Source organism: Parasteatoda tepidariorum, chromosome 10 (genome assembly GCF_982258835.1).
Source record: "Parasteatoda tepidariorum strain Cologne lab strain chromosome 10, Ptep-v5.0, whole genome shotgun sequence".
Classification (NCBI taxonomy): Eukaryota; Metazoa; Arthropoda; class Arachnida; order Araneae; family Theridiidae; genus Parasteatoda; species Parasteatoda tepidariorum.
Window position 1 is genome coordinate 102,396,741 of NC_141764.1, and position 12,112 is coordinate 102,408,852.

The 12,112-nt window shown below is 27.1% G+C and overlaps 1 protein-coding gene across 1 annotated transcript in view; it reads left to right on the forward strand.

Annotated features, from left to right (window-relative positions):
* LOC107443298 (very long chain fatty acid elongase 4) overlaps positions 1–12,112 on the forward strand; it is a 270,628-nt gene that overhangs the window by 205,474 nt on the left and 53,042 nt on the right. The gene's annotated exons all lie outside the window — the stretch shown is intronic.

Sequence of the window (12,112 nt, forward strand, 5' to 3'; positions counted from 1 at the left end):
TCTCTCCATGCGTGTCAGTTTGGAAGTGAGCATGAGGGGATTTTCAACCGGTTATGCCGACTGGATTTACCTCACTTCAGTTCGTTTTGGAGTGGTCAGGAGGGTTGTCGAGGCACATACTTGGGAACTGGGTGTTTGCCGAGGCACACCACACTTAGAGCTATTAAGGTGGTCCTAAAGCCGTATACCTGTAATGTTAAAAACCGCCGAACAGTTACACAGATTAAATAGCGTACTAAGGGTCTCGAAATTTTTCACGACGTTTAAAAATCTTGTTAGCCAGAACCTAAAATGTTTATTTTTGCAAAATTTGGTTGTGAATTATTTTTAAAAGCATATAAAAGTTTTGTTACAATTGATTTTGTAGTTCTGGTTCTGGAAATTAGATGGCGCTACAAGGCTACGAGAAATGTGAATTTACCGCTAGTGAGGACAATTTGCGAAAAAAAGCATAAAATACTTATTTATATTCTCATTAATTGCAAATTCTTTTTGTTTTAGGTATTAATACAGATTGTTAGCTTTATTCCAATAGCAGTTTTAAAACATTTTATTCAGTATTTAATTTGTTTAACTGTTCGGGAGAAAAGTCACTAATTAATAATTTTTCCAGCATCGAAAATCAGAATATTTTGTTTTTTCAGTTGTTTACGAACGCGCTTGAAAGAGAGTTATTCAGGATTTAGGGACTAGCATCAGCAATTTTAATGTTTACATTGATATCACGTAGCTTTCATTTATGTTGTTTCTTCACATTTAAATTCGAAATAAACTTGAAAGTTGAACCAAAGAAAAATCGTTGGAAATCTAGATGCAAAGGTGTTAAAACATCGTATTTCTTATGTTAAAACTTAGAGACATAAGAATAATTTAATCTACATACTCTGTTGAAATTTCTGGCAAATGTCTCAAAATAAAATTATCTGCTAGTTAGTTTTACTAATATTTATACGCTACTAAAATATTTCTATCAAAATCGTTATATTTTCTAAACGAATAAGAGCTCAATATTTTTTTGTTTTCTCAAGAATCGGAAGTTTAAAAAATTGTATTTAATGTTAGAAAAATCAATTTCATTCTTGAATTATTTGGAAATTATTATTATCAAATAAAATAGATGATCCTGTTAATTAATGACCTATTATTAATAATTTTTTAAAAATATATATATAACGATTAAAGTGTTGAATTCACTTTTTGTGTATTAAGTGCTGATGGCACTGGAATTGGACTAACTGGAATTTCTCAAAAGAATTTTAAAATTTGCAAGCATTTTTTCTTCAAAAGCATCTAATAGAGTTTTGAGTACGGATAATTTAACTAAAAAATATAGCTTTACTTTTGAGTATTTTATTTATTCAAAAAGCAGTATTGTGATGGCAAATTTTGCAATTTGAGAGAACTAAAATTTACAAATTTTATAAATATGATCTTTCTTTTTTCTTCTTCTGAAAATAGCATGTTGAACTTTTGCAATTTATTTTAACTGCAACTAATTTTAACTAGGACCTGGTTACAGTGGTTTCACTCTTTTTATTTATTTGTTTATTTTATAACATAATTTAAAGTTTATTATAATAATAAAGAGTTGTTACCTTATGCATAAACATACATTTATTAATTTTTTGCCCATTTAAATTTTATTATATTTAAATTATATTATATAGCTGAATATTGGAAAAAATTTAAGCAATTTTGCATTAATAAAAAATGCTTAATTTATTATTATCATAACAAAAACAATCAAACGACAGTATGCCATGCTCCTGTATGCATTCCTACTGCACCCTATTAAAAGAAATTTTCTACATAAGCAAGGTATACACACTTCCTTTGAAATAATGGCATTGAGTAGAGTACACACTGCGTGATTTTTGTGCCTTCAGCCCTTGGTTTTTCAAATTAACCATGTATATGACTATAAAAAAATATTTGAAAGTATTTACATTTTTAAATGTAATATAGAAGATTTTTGTATAAGTATATCCTTCAAAATAAGTGACATTAAAGCAGTAGCATTTAATTGAATGTATTAAAAATTTATGATTATTCTGTTTGTGCTTTTGAAATTCGAATAATACTTTTATTTTCGTCCAACTAAGATTATTAAAACCCTTTTATATAAGATAGGTTAAATTTAATTTTGTCAAATTATAATTTGAATACCTTCAGTTTGAAAGCCTTTGTTTTTTATTAATATCAATTAATATTAAAACATGCAGTCTATAAATGTTGATTATTGCTTCAATTTTAAAATATCAGTTTTTAAAAGAAACACAATTGTCTAATAATGACTGATGTTTTATAGTTTTGCTAAATGGTAGAATAGAATTGTATTACCAGTGCTTTTGCAGATGACTTTTTTACCTTTTTTTTCATTCCATCTGATTAAGAAAATGTTTAAAAAAAGTTTATCTATTTTCGATAGTTTCGATTATATAACTTCAGTTTTATTCAGGATTGGCATGATTCTTTTTTTTCTTGAGACATTCATTTGAGAAAAAATAAAAATTTTAATGCAGAATTTATCCCTATATTCACAGTGTTGTTAAGTTTTTTTAAATTTTGATTTTATCAATATTAAAAGTCGTATCTAAAGTAACAAAAAGGAAACAAATGTATGTAAATTATTTGATGTCAAAAATTAACTGATAAATGTAAAAAGATACTAGTATTTGTTAATAAAAGCTCCATGAAACCTTCAAATTGTACCATATATAAATAATAATGTTAAATAATTTGTTGTTTAATAACCATTATACATATTTAGTGTTGTTTATCTGATAGCAAAAACTTTAAAAATTCTGCAGCAGTTCGATCAAAGCCTAAAGAGGTTTAAATTAACACTCTTTGCATTAGAATTCTGCAAATATTCTTTACTACTTTTTTCAAAGTAATTTTCTATAGTGATATGGTTGAATAAAATGACCAATCTAAATCCTGTAAATGTTATTATACAAATAGTGACGAAAGTTAGGTTTTGTGTTCGAACTACGAAATTCTTTTTCAGTCTTCCTGTTTTTATATAATTTAAAATTTTACTTCCTTTGGCAATTATTTTACGTTTTTATTTTAAAAAAAAAAAAAAAAACTTTATTCTTTTAAATGTAACAAAAGTTTTAAATGTAACCACTAATTATGAAATGCAGTCCAGAAATTTAGTTGACTTTTTTTTTTTTTTGTATTAGCTCAATTGACCATCAGAAACATTTTATTAAAATTATTTGCCATGGTAAATTGTTTTTACCTCTTATTCAAAATATTTACCTTATTTTTACCCAAAATGATGAGTTAAATTAAAATGTTTTCCTTAAATTAAAGGAATTGAGACCAAAAATATATGTTATATGGTTATGAAAATCATATTTCTAATCTCATTTCTTAGGATGTACTTTTTATGTCTTGATCAACGTTGTAACAATTGAACTGAAATTGTTGAAATTTTTTTTTTTTTTATATTTAAATTGAATATTTTTTTTTTTGTGAAATGATTATTTTTTAGCTTTGATGGATTCCCTCTCCTCCTCTCCATGAAATCTTCACTATATTAGGAAACTTGTCTCTATTTATATTTTTACCTTAGGTTATGCAATTTGGAACTAAAATTATAAATTTTATTTTGGTGTGTTTAATAACAGACTTAAATCACAAAATTTATTAAAAACATGTGGTGTAACTACCAATATGATTATTAAACATCGATTCACTACACACAGCCATGAACTTAATACAACTCTCATGGCTAAAGCTCAAAACCTGGTGACCTTAATCCAGCTCTCCTGGTCTTTCACAAATACAGAGGGGATGAATTGTGGCGTAACTACCACTACTATTTCTTAACATCAATTCACTTATATGTAAGACATGATAACTTGATTCAATTTTGAGATACCTTTTGATAGATGAAGGTTGGCATTGTCTAATGGCTCGTTCACTGCAAAGTCTCTCTTTTCTTTTCTTTATTTATGGGGTACTCAAACCCAGTAAAATTTTAGGATATGGTACAACTCTAATTCAAACATTCGTTACATCAGTAAAAATCTTTTATTCCAGCTCAACATCGAAAATAAAAGTGGACCTCAAATTTATATTAATATAGTAATTATTAAGATAAGTTTTGACTTTGATACTTTTTATACAATCCAAAAAGAGTTTTATTTTATTTTTCTTTAAGTAAAGAAAAATTGGTACTTTAAAAAAAATTAGGACACGAAACAAACATATTGTTTTATTGATTTTCCGAATAATTTATTCCGTATTCGACTACATTTGCTGATCACCTAATTATTTATTTGGTTCACATAATTGTGAGTAGTGACTTGTTGCGAAATGAATCGTTTAAAATAAATTGAAGTTTAAAAAAAAAGAGAAGATTTGTTAGTTTCACAAACTGATAATTTTTTCATATTTTAATATCTTTAATTTAATAATTTTTTAAGTTACTTTAATAGTGATGCTTTCTGTATTTATCTTTTAAATAATAAGTATAAAAAACAAAAAAACGAAATATTCATAATATTGAATAATGGAATATGCTGTTACAAGAAATAATAAGCAGCTTTCGTTAAAAATATGAAATAATATAGTAATGCATTAGCTTAATGCTTTAAAACATTTCTAATTTAATTGCTAATCTCCTAACAAAAAAAGAAAGAAACAGACTGGACATCATTTACCAAGGCCGGATTTACGTATAAGCTGTAGCTTGGGGCCCCGAGATGACAAGGGCCCTCAGAAGCCCAAAATGCTTCTTTTCTGCATTATCGGACATAATAAATATAAATAAATGACTGAATAAAACAAAAAACTTCATTGTCATTAGAATGAAACATATCATCTTTCAAGCAATTTAAGTATTAATAAATTATTTATAAATAAATTTTTTAGTTTAAAAGATAAAAAAGTTTTTTTTTTTTTTTTAACCCCTTCATTCGATCATTAGACTATTTAATATCTGTTTCTAAGGATCAGAATTTTCCTTTTGTTTTACTTTAAAAGTGTACAAATTATATATTCAATGCTTTCATGTGATATGCAGCAGTTTTAAATAGCACTTAAAAATATCTAAAATGACTGAAATTGTCAATTCAAAAAACAATTACTTTTCAATATGAAATTAAATAACTACACACGTTTGTTTTGCAAACTCATTTTATATAGCATTATTTAGAGGAGACAGTTGCGTGTGGATGTGATGATGACGTAATGAAAGAGGCATACAAAAAAAGCAAATTTCAGTTAAAATCCTCAATATTGTATTTCTAAACTCCTCGAAAAATGTAGTAAAAGAGGTAAGCAAATTAACTGTCGCAATCATATTAATATTAAGTAAGAACGAAACAGAAATGATAATGTTGAATCACAAATGAGACAGGTGGTATGAAAGACATCGAAACTTATTTGATTGGTAAAACTAGAAGGCGTTTCTAAAATTCTGAAATCTATCAGGCTTTAATTTTTTTTCTGTCACAAAATTTATCAGTAATTAAAAATAATACATTTATTCCCAATATTGGTTCTGTTTTTTCGTTGATTAAAATGTTTAACATTAACAGATAGTTGTCTTTTAAAACATTCCATTCCATAATAAAATTCATTCCATATTCTACAATTGTAATTATCTAAAACTAGTTGATATAAAGCATTAGTGTGTTTCATTGATATGTTGAATGCTCGTTTTGACTGGATGCTGCTCTTGCACATCCTAGCCACTATACACAAAGAGACGAGCTGATAATTCAAACCCGTATTACATTTATTCTCTCTGATATTTAATAGACCCTTTAATAAATCCTTAAAAATATAAGCCAAAAATTTACATAAATAATGACAATTTTTATTCTTGCACTAAAATTTAACAAATGTACTTGAAACAATTAAAAAGAAAGCAAAAGTAATGAAGAAATATTTTTAATGTAAACATCAATTAAATAATATCAGCTTACGAAATGTTCTTTTTATTTTTACAAACAGTATTAATATAACGGCCCTCACCTGCTCCAGGGTGTAGGGACTGCTGGATTGGGAATTGACAAGACTACTGATTTGAATATTAGTAGTCGTAAACTCGAAACTGGGTTGGCTGTGCAATGACTGTTATAAAATAAATTAAAAATATGAGCGGGGTAGCCTGGTTGATGGGGCTCTTGACTCGTGTTCGTGAGAATTGGAGTTTGAATCCAGCCGGCAGAAGAATACCCATGTATAAAATGGTGACTGACGCATGTTAAATCTGTTGGGGTCACAAAGTCCTCCAAGTTCTCATAAGAAATACCTCTGGGTACTGATCCAGCAGTTCCCTTGTCTTCTGGCTTCGGTTCAAAATTACAAGGCTACCGAGTTAAACATTGGTAGTCGTGAACAATTGAGAACCGTAAAGAAAAAACAATTGAGAAAAAATTAGCAAAAAATCATTAAAAATTGCAAATAAAATATATTCAAAATGAAGTTTAAAAAAACTCTGTTAAATATATAGTGGCCCTTCCAGCATGCCAAATTTTTACTCTGTGCTTAAAATTTGTTTCTGTTGTAACTTTTTTCTATCGTTCAAAAAATATGTGCAATAAAAGAAAGGTTCTACATTATAGTCTCATCACAATTAATATATTTAACAATAAAGTAATATCAAATTTTTTTAAAAATTTAATGTTAATACTCAACAATAAAAAATAATGACAGTTTACTTTAGGTGTACAGAAATAGAATTGAACTTATAAGGGCTCCACCAAGCTTAAATCCGGCCTTGTCATTTACTGATGAGATTTGAGATTAAACCTTAATAAACTGATGCCAAATGTTGATAATTACTTATTAAAGTATCAGGTTCATCCCTCCCTCTAAAAGCATTTATTTATTGCTTAGTTATTTTATGTAACAGATAATACATTTTAATTTGACTCGTTTTAATTTGAATTTAATTAATAAATGTATAAAATTAACATGTGTTTTTTCTTAAGTTTTTCACACTACACTTCTCTACAGTTAAAAATTTATATCTGTCACAGTAAGTAGCACTATACCAGCTGTCAAAAATACATTTGAAGTTGATGAATTTACAAAAAATTAATATCAGGTAAGCAGGGGTCTACGAGACAAAAAAGTTTGGGTACCAATGATCTAGGAGATAACGCAGCTTGTTTTGTCAATAGAATAATGGTTGCATTTAGAGCACTTTGGTTCTCAGAAGGAGTTCAAGATATTTAGTGGTGATTGTTCTATTTGCAGATAAAATGGTAATAAACTCTGCTGTGATCAGGGAACGATTTGTTTTGTCAATTAGCTCAGGAGCTCCGGAAGAGATACGAGTACTGTAGCTAGTCGGAAAGTAGTATAAATTTCGATCGCAATTTAATTCAGTTATTAATAATAATAAACCTTTCGGTGATAAAAGAAAAGAGTTGTTTTTTTTCCATTGATAATTAATTCCGTTTTTATACTTAATCGAGATTTTGTACGTTATTGTATTTTTTATAAAAATTCGATACTTTTTTTTAAACATAATATTAACTTCAAATCCACAATAAAAATATCTTTTTTACTTAATTTTTAGCAAACATTAGTACATTAGAAAACATCAAAGAACACCCAGAAAGTTTGAATAAAAATATATTTTACAGAATTTAAATGAAAATAACTTGTGAGCTAGAGATTTTCTTAAAAAATTAAACACTAGAATTGGCAAAATTGTTTTAGCTCGGAAGCTAAGGATACATAATATGTGATTAGCGTTGAAAACTCTAAAGCAGTGTTTCTTAACCTTTTTGGTATAATGGACCCTTTTTAAAAAATTTTAAGAAGTCACAGACCACCCCCTGTAAAAAAAATTATTGCAAAAATCATTAATTATTTTTACTTTACTTTATTTTCAATTGAAATAAAATTCGAAGGCTACTTTGTGTTTTTGAAAATGTAAATTTTTTTTATGGTTTGCGAATGTTCTTTTCCTCACATTATGGAGGATTGCTGGCATATCTAAGAGAAAAGAGCAAAGGGACGGCTCATAAAAAATGAGGGGTTGATAGAGGATTATAAAAATAACAAATCGGACGTAATCAGGGGGTTGCCCTGCTGCTGCAAACTGAAAGTCGGTTGGTGGCGAATGTTAAAAATATGACAGGGATATTAGAGGGTCCGCACTGAATTTGGGGTATCTCAATCGCCTAGTTTCAAATATGTATGTATTTTCATCTTTTAGAAGAAAAAAAAAGATCAATGTTATTTAAATATTATTGATCCAATCGTCTTAAAAATAGTCGGTGGACCCCCAAAGTATGACACATGGACCCCTAAGGGGTCCATGAACCACAGGTTAAGAAACCCTGCTCTAAAGCGTTACATGAAAAATTAATTTCCATTACAGATTATTTGCAAAAACCGTTTAATTTGGCAGTTTATAAATTCATTTTTGTTAAATTTGCTTTAACTTAATTTTTAAAAATAGTGTGTACACACAGATATATATATAAATATTTGGATTGTAATTTTTACAGCAGCAAATAGCATTATAAAAATTTATAATAAAATGCCACGTCAAAAATTTAAATGCATTTTTAGCGTAAATGAAATAAAATTTTATTTATTATCTTTACTTCATGTAGAAATTACGGCTTGAGCAAAATTTGATTTTGTATCTTTTATTCCGAAAAATCTAAATACATAATAAAAGATTTTCTCGGCTGTACGCAAGCTAGTTTCAATGAGTCATATGATTTTGTGAAATTAATAAAATACCAGCGTATGAACTTTTACTAACTGGGCATCCAAGGCCAAATTAAGTTTTTGCTCTACTTATGGTTAAAACTTAAATAAAACGCAATTGTAATTATTTTTTAAATTTTTCTTTGAATAAAATGTTGCAGCTTTACACAGTGATTCTTAAGTAACTTTATCAATTTTAATTCGATTTAGTTTAAAATTTAACAGTGTATATTATACTGTTGTAGTTCTTATATTATACTTTGATATTTTTTATTGAACGATATGCGGTTTTCCTAAAGACATTTTCCATTGAATATATTACCAATTTGTAAAAAATAATAATAGAAAATGCTCTTCATGCAAAATAAACATCAATAATAATAAACATCTTGTTCAATTTTTTGGTAAAGAAAATAGAAATTTGAAGAAGTTATGAGGCTTATAATTAGCAAATTAAACTTTTAAAAAAGAGCATTTTAGTCTATAATTTAATTTTAATCATTTTCAAGATATTGGTGCTCAGGGATAGGAGTCCTATCTTGTTCTCCACTAGTTAGTTACGCCACCGATTAGCATTGGAACTAAAAGACACCGAAACTTTAAGTTATATATCGATTTGAAAAATATTAGAAGTTCTAAATTATAAGGCTTTGCAAAAAATTTTGTACTTGACTTATTAAAACCCTAACACTCAATTATTAAGATAGTTTATTTAATTGTTTTTACAAAAATTATTATATTTTCTATTAAAGTTTTATTGGAAAAAAATTGTGTAAAGAAAGAATCCTTGATTTATTGAAAACTTTCACGCGAATAATCTAAGTTCTAGGTACTTTTAGGTAGCTTTTTTATGTTCAACACAGGAACGAAAAGAATATGAGCTTTGCTCGAGGTAAATTTCTTGGTAAGTAGCATCCTCGAGGTCAGAGGAAGTGGGGTGGAATGTCTGTAAAAAAACCTGTTTTTGAACAATAACACTGAGGGAGAAGTGTAATTATGTCCCTATTCCCTGAAACTAGAAATTATTCTTTCAACCCATTTGCACAATAAATTTAATTTGAAACGAATTATCCTATTTTTGTTTAATTTGAATGTAACGTATGATTTATTCGACAAGTTGTAATAGAGTGTGTTAATAGCGTCCATTGACTCACAATTAGATGATTAAATAACAAATATATAAGTGGTTGACGCGATTCCTTTAAATTATTCAGAAAAAAATTATAATTTCTTTAAGTTCTTTTAAGTTTTAGGAGCTCTAGCCGAAGCGATTACATTTCTACTTCCAGCCTTAGCCTAATTAATCTATGTTTTCTATATATTTAGTAATAATCAGAACTGTGTTAGATTTTGAACAACTTTTCAATCAAACTAATGAGTTATAAAATTTCTATAAGAGAATCCAAAAAAAAACTTAAAAATTTTAAATAAATAATTTACAACTTGGAAAATAAAGTAAATATCTTAAAAACAAGTAGGCTAAAATTGGGAAAATATATTTAATCAGATCTAAAATAAAAAATGTGGGGCGAATCGTTTTTAAAAATTGTGGGATAAATGTTCGCCGTTAATAGAAATATATTACGAAAGTGGTTTGTTCGAAGTGAGTGACTAACGTCTAAAAGAATAAATTTTTTTCTTTCTTTTTTTTTGACTACTTGTACTACATAGTTTATAAAATTAATAAATGCGAAACATAACTTTTCATTTCTTTTATTTTTGTAGAAACTGATATGCACTTAATTCGGTGTCAGTTTTTAAATTGAAAATTTAAGGGTACAATTACGCATTAAAAATTTAAAAAAAAACATAATTTCTATTCAACTTATGTGCACACTAGGTTTAAAAGTACAACTATAAATCAATTTAATTTTTTGATTACAAATCAGTGTATCAATTTTAAGAAAAACCAAAAACCTGTAAAGAAGAACTTTTTTAAAGAACTGATAACGTGTACGCTTTTACATATTTTATCTGTCAAAAGACTTATATATGGCTTCTCGCAATCGGAATTCCTATCACTTTCCCTGCAGCTAGAGTTCAGAAATTTTATTAGATGATAATACAAGTATTCTTCGTTTTCTGACCGTTACAATCAGAATCCTTCTCTCAGTTGATATTTATGGTAAATCGAAATTTAAGACCACACATTTAAGACAAGCTAAAATGTCCATATTGTATAATTATTTCAAAATGCCTCGAGCACAATTTATCTACATTCTGTTGTTAATTGAAATATAACCTATTTCCTTCATGAACGACCTATCAGATACAAAACTGAAAAAGAAAGAAATAAAATATTCTTTAAAAAAGTCTTTTTTTTAAACCGAAGGAAATAATTCAATTTTTGGTACACAAAAAAACAGGGCGTACCACTTTCGTAAATAACTTTGATCTCCACCGAAAATCCCTCAACCTTACTTCTTTCGATTAACTTCATCAAAGAACGTTCCTCGCATTTCTAATAATATATGTGGGAATTAAGTTTCTTATCTTACGAGGGTCAAAAATAGGCATTTATTCTACTTTTATGTCCACATGAAAATAAAATAGTATGAAATTAGAATGGTTTTTTATGATTAAACGAGGAAAATATTTTTTATTTAAGAAAAATCAGATTTTTTTTCTTTTAAAACAGTTTGATTACTTGAAATCTCTAAAGCAGCCTCGTTGATTTGTTAATGACACCGACTGGAAAATATTAGTTTTATTAACCTAACTGATTTTAAGGGTTGAAAAACTTAATGATTTTTTGAGACAGTGTCCTCTTACTTTCTATTATTTGAATAAATTTTAAAAATTTTCCTTTTTGAAACTCATTCGATTTCGATTGTTAACTTATGTATTTTTCATTTTTTTTCTTCTTTTTTTTGAAAGGGTGATTATTTTAGATTAAAATATGAAACTCTTTTATAAAAAACCACAGGAAAAAAAGATGTTGAAGTTCACCACTTGTAATACTTGTGTACTTTTGTGATCAACAGATAGCCAACTAACTGAAAAATATGATTCTTTTTTTTTTCCATATCTTAAAAATTACTTTTTACAGATATGTGTAATGTAATCTTAATTTATTGTGAAATTAAATTTTTTTTTAGAATTTTTTTTTCTTCATCAAAATAAAGATGAATCTTATGAAATTTTGTCGATATGACTATGGCTTTAAAATTTTATTTAAATAACCCATATATCTTAGGAAAGGAGAGTGGTTACGGCATGAAACATAATTTTTTATGTAAATTTAATGTTATCTAGCTTAGTTTAAAAAATGCATCATTTGTTATTTATGCATGCAAGCGATTTTTCAAAAATAATCTATTAAGGTATCAGAGCATATATACAATTACAAAAAATAACATTATATCATTCATTTCAATCATTAAATGAACAAACTTGTGTTTTACATATTTATTAC